This window comes from Sinocyclocheilus anshuiensis, unplaced genomic scaffold (assembly GCF_001515605.1).
Source record: "Sinocyclocheilus anshuiensis isolate Anshui unplaced genomic scaffold, SAMN03320099.WGS_v1.1 scaffold1903, whole genome shotgun sequence".
NCBI lineage: Eukaryota > Metazoa > Chordata > Actinopteri > Cypriniformes > Cyprinidae > Sinocyclocheilus > Sinocyclocheilus anshuiensis.
Genome location: NW_015552681.1, coordinates 266,753 through 272,479, shown reverse-complemented (window position 1 = coordinate 272,479; position 5,727 = coordinate 266,753). Strand labels below are relative to the sequence as shown.

General features: G+C 40.7%; 1 protein-coding gene across 1 annotated transcript in view; it reads right to left on the bottom strand.

Moving 5' to 3' along the window:
* Nucleotides 1–5,727, bottom strand: part of LOC107667593 (mitogen-activated protein kinase 9-like) — a 54,048-nt gene that overhangs the window by 4,685 nt on the left and 43,636 nt on the right. The gene's annotated exons all lie outside the window — the stretch shown is intronic.

The following is a 5,727-nucleotide window of genomic DNA, read 5'->3' as shown; positions in this document are numbered from 1 at the left end:
GCGCCGTGGTGGTCTCTTAGAATATCTTGTGGACTGGGAAGGTTATGGGCCAGAGGAACATTCATGGGTTCCCAGAGTTGACATCCTCAACCCCACGCTGCTGGAAGCCTTCCACTCCACGCATCCAGATCGCCCTGGGACCCGAGGAAGAGGTAGACCACCACGACGTAGGGGTTTTCGGCCCTCAGGAGCGGGCCGTGGAGGGGGGTACTGTCACAGATCGGCCAGGCTCAACCACCTCCCAGTCACAGCGAACACCATCACCTGAGTTCTAATCACACGCACCTGTCATGGATCAACAATCACCCTCAGCTCCCATACAAAAGCACACACCTCACTTCACTCCAGTGTCCGATCTCGTTTCATCGAAGTGGACTCTCTCTCTCTGATATCCTTACTCGATACATAGAAAGACTTTACCTGCCTGTGATACTTACCTCCTGTGTTTCCTCCAGTGTGTTCTCCTGTGCTCCATTCCCTAGTCCATTCCCGTCATCTGCTCCGTGGATTCCCCGTGTACTCATCAACTGAGGTGTGTGCAGTCCTCTGTCTCCCTTCCATGATCTTCTGTGAGGACCCAATACGGAATTACTCTTCTCATCTACCTTAAGGACCGTTACCCTAAGTTCATATACTCAACTGCCCCATCCATCCGCACCCCTTGCTGATAATAAACATTGTTGTATTTTTCTAACCCTCTGTGTGAGTCTCCTTCCGTAACACCCACAGAGCACCCATATTGACATGTCATACTGTGACAGGATGGGGAAAAAAGTGGCAGTTTATGAGTGTGTGGATTTGTCATGTCAAACCCGAGTTTGGTTGCTGACAAAACCAAAGGAAACATTGAAAACCACCTTGTATTGGATTTTAAAGAAGGAAAATATATATATGAAGTGACCGATCCTTTTGTTTTGCTTACATTTGATCTATAATAGTCAATAATGTGTTTGTTATAACATAATTATTAGTACATATTATTAGGATGTGTGCATCAGGCTATAGATCAAGATTATGGAATAGGAAAATTGTGCTGCAAAATTTGTTTGGGTATTTGGATGATGTGGGGTAATTAAACTAACTTTTGTCCATGTATTCTAACACTGTCTTTCCATTAGGAGGAAACAGGGATGTACTGGTTAGTCCTGGCTCATGTTTCTTCCTGTCAAACAGCTGTGGTCAGGGGGAGGAATGGCTGAAGAGCCTAAATAAGGGCATCTGGATTCCTTTCACAGGTATGTACACACACACACACACACACACACACTGTAGTTTAGGACCTGAAAATCTGACTAATTTTGTGTATACACTCTGTGATCTCTGGAAAATCCAGGCCTGTGCAAGTCATTCTTATGATAAAACACTTAATAGTTTAACATTCACTGTGACTTGACTGTCTGAATAGAATGAAACAGCAGATCCAATCAGTCTTTAGGGCTCCAGCCATAGACATAACAACCCATTCACGCAATACACACGCATTCCAGTCATTTCCAAATCATGGGCCATGCATTACACATCTAATGACTGATCTCCTCACAGACTGCGCTATGTCTACCCCGTCGCAAATCTCAAAATGACAAATAACACATGCTGATTGAGCTGATGTCATTGAAAACAGCAAACATTGAGAATGTTCCTCATGATTTTTGCTAAAAACATTGCAAACAAAGTTGACAAGTGTTTTTCGGCCAGTGTCATTTAGAGCTCAAGCAACGTCTCATAAATGTTTCTCAGTGGTTCAGTCTTTTCCTCCTCTATTACTTGCAGCATATGTTGGAGTGAGAGCGTGAGGGGTTGTGGGAAGCAGCTGTGTGGCCATCTTGGCAGTGTGCCTGGGAATAATGATGTTACAGTACACCTTGCTTTTCTCATGAGAACCATCACATCCATACAATCCCATACAATGAAGTAGCTTTGTGAGTGCAAGACACCACAACAATCGTACAAATATATCTATTTTCATAAAGTAAAAATGTATGCATTAAAGCAGGATAAAAATATTGATTATCAATCACGATACTGATTCTAAAAATCACAATCACAATGTTTTACTCTATGGACCCTTTTCACATTTCCAGGGTTCTCAGTGGAAGTCATAGTTGGGTAAACTTTTATATTGGTTAACGGAAACTACAACAAATACAACTTTTGTGTTCCCATTTGCCCAAATAGCAAAAGGAAAAAAAATCATGATGTTTCTGAAAAAAAAAAAGAAACAAAAAAAGGGGAAAAATGGCTAGATTTATGATGTTAAACGCATGATCACAATCTGTCAAAGGGTCTATTCCAGTAGCAGCACACTCCTTCTGCTAAATCTACAGCCCCATGGCAAAAGAAGTCATATTTTATCTGAGTTTGAGTAAATGTGATAATATAAACTGGTTACATGCAATAACACAGCGCGCAACCAGTCCGATTCACAAACAAATGACTCTTATGAACTGGTTATTTTTAGTGAATCAAAACAGCTCAGTGCAAACAGTATAATCCCATTAACGAACAAACAGCTAGTATGGGCTGACCTTTTTAATCATTCAAAAAGACTTTTCAGTTTAGTGTCGAATGAATTGTCAATTTTAATTTTACTTCAGCTGGTATACACAGAGCAGTGTTGATTGTGTTGATTGCATCTGTAAGAAATTTAACAGATATAATCCTTGCTTTTTGAAAAACATGATGTAGGATTATGATAAAAGCTTTGACTATATCTGTTAAACAGTAATTGAATTACATAGTTTGGGCTCTGTTGTTAGTTTTTAAAATTAGTATTTTTTATGTACCAAGTTAGAAGGTTCATTGTATAATTTATAGCATTAATATAGAGAGAATTTCTCACATATGCAAGCAAATTAATATTATAACTGAAATATGCCCAAATGAATCAGAATTTAAGTATTCATCAATATAATGCATTAAACGACAATGCTTTTATCTAACATAACCCAAACACCCAGTAGATGTTATTTTACAAACACAGTCTGTAAAGTCTTGAGTCCCAATATGAAAGTCTATCCCTGTACATGCAAATCTGAGCTGAAGGCGAAACTTGAGCTGCAGAGTCCATTTTGCTGCTTATTTCCCATGCAGGAGAGATTAACATTCCCAATGAATTCCCTACATTACCTCTCCAACATAACTCTACACAGCTCTGGGGCTCCTGAAAGGTGAGAGATGCCCCTACAGATAACACAGCCACATTCACATGCACTGCACACACACTGGACCAGTGTTTAAGGATCTGTTTTAGACTGGGATTCTCATCAGGGGCCAAGTTACTGGGCACAAATGTATAAAAAGCGTTTGAGGGGTGTGTTCAGCTGTGTCCAATGGAAAATTCTTGGATGCAAGCCATGTGAGGTACACGGGGACAGAGAGAAAGAAAGGGAGATATAGCAGAAGGTAACTAGCAGAAAGTTCTAGCTCATTTATTTTTAGTCAATCTGTGTTTTGTGGGGTTAATGATTCATGGTGAGGGGATAGAAATAGGGAAAACAGAAGGTGTTGGCGCCACCTTGGCCACACTCCAGTAACCCTGCAGTGGAGTGGTTTGATACAGGCAAGAGGTTGGAAAAAAGCAGACAGAAAACAGACAAAGAAAGAGTACAGGAGAAATACAATTCACAATCAACAGCAGTGAATGAGACAGAAAGTATAACAGTATTTGAAATTCAGTTAGGGAGGCGGACTTAATTTGACAGTAAACCGAGGAGGTGCTGACTCACGTCTTTGGAGACTTTGGACAATTAAGTCCAGACAAACATAACCTCCCCTCAGAGGCGAAAACAGACATGTCTCTGTTGATGTCACCATCAACAATGGCATAGGACTGAGACGTCCACTTCAAGAGGCGGTGTCACAGAGAACATCTACTTTGAACCAGACTTCTTCCCATTTACTTGAAAAGCACTTTATCAGTGAACTCCCGCAGGAAGAGCCCAGGAACGGTAGAGGTCGAGTGCTGGATGGACAACACTGTGGAAGAAGTGCTTCCATAACTCTTCTTTGGGACGCATGTTGAATTGCAACAAATGTAATCTGCTGTCTCTTTTTACCAGGACTAAGGGCACCAAATTTATTAACAAATACTTTGTTTTTCGATAAATTGTTAACTTTGCTAAGCTTCTGCCCTTCAACTTTTGGACTCTTAGAATTGAAACTGAAGGAACATTTTTTATAGAAATGTGCTTAAAATAAGAGGTGTGCACTTGAACAATGCCTCCTCTTTCAGAATGAGGACTGTCATCTGATTTGGAATGCTGATATATCTGATAAGCACGCATATCTGAGCTGGAGGGTCAGTGTTGCACATCAGCAGGAGAGAGAGAGAGAGCTTCTCTTCGGTGCATTAAGCCTCATCAACTTACCTGCAGACAGGAGGGCGAGAGAGAGGGAGGAGGAAGAGCAAAGGAAAAAGGAACATCCAGTTCTAGACGAAACAAGTTTGCAAAACATGAGCAAAAGGGATTAAGGTTCAGTGAGGACATTGGTTCGGTGCCAGTTTCAGGATAGCTACAAAGACTGAAAACATCCCAGGGTGAGGTCGGGATAGCGGATGTGTGTGTGTCCTAAAAAAAGAAGACAGAGCCATAAAGACATAATTGAAGAGTCAGACAAGAAAAGATGCCTGAAAACAAGCAGACAATCCAGCGGACTGGAAGCTATCTGTCTCACTCTGCTTACAGGAAGATAAAAAGGGTGCTGAGCTTCAGAAGACGTGAGTATTAAATATTAGGCAGGAAGAGCGCACACCATCACACACAGAGGTAGAGTGCAGTGCAGCTGCAGCGTGCATTAATCTTAAAGCTGCTTTTTAGCAGAACATTATTATTGTTTTATGCATCTGTCCTATTTCTGCGGACTCAACAGGATCTTCATTTTATGCTTTTGAGGATAACTGCATTTATAGCAAGTGCTCTCACTATTTCAGCACATCTCAGTTAACAAAATTAGGTAACTAAGGAGCTAAACGGGGTCTGACACTGACAGCTCTCTATACCTGTATCACAGGTGTATTTGGTCAAAGGTTGGAGGAGACAGTCCTGTATGAGAGGAGGTATGGGGATCACATGGCTCCTTTGGCGGTGGAGCAGTGTGTTGATTTCATCCGAGAGCACGGGCTCACTGAGGTGGGACTCTTCAGGCAGCCTGGCCAGGCCACACTGGTTAAAGAGCTACAGGAAGCTTTTGATGCTGGGGAGAAACCATCTTTTGACAAGTAAGAGATTGACGTTAATAGAAATGAGGTACAGCAGGGCAGTCGAAATCAGCATAATGTACATATTTGCAATTATTTGTCTTCAACAGGCATAATTGCATAACATAAGGTAACCCAGTGATTTGAAAACTATACATGCTATCTAAGATTACCGTTCAGAATTCATCATACAGAATTTACTTGAAAATGTTTTCAAAATTCCAATTCAGTTTCTGAATTTTTACTGAGGTAGCAAACGTAATACAGGATTCAGAATTTGAATTTAAGTAAGTATAAAAAATTCATATAACCGCAATAAGTAGGAAATAACTAGGAAATTTCATACATGGTCAATTCAATTCAACACAAATTGAAAGGGAGCTGAATTTTCAAATCTAAAGTTTGCCCAACGGTGCTATATACTATATATATTATTAGACACAGGAAGGAGGGCTGATTTAGCTGGAGCTCTGGCTAATTTATTCTCATAGGATTTTATAAATGTGTGTGAGAGAGATATATATATATAT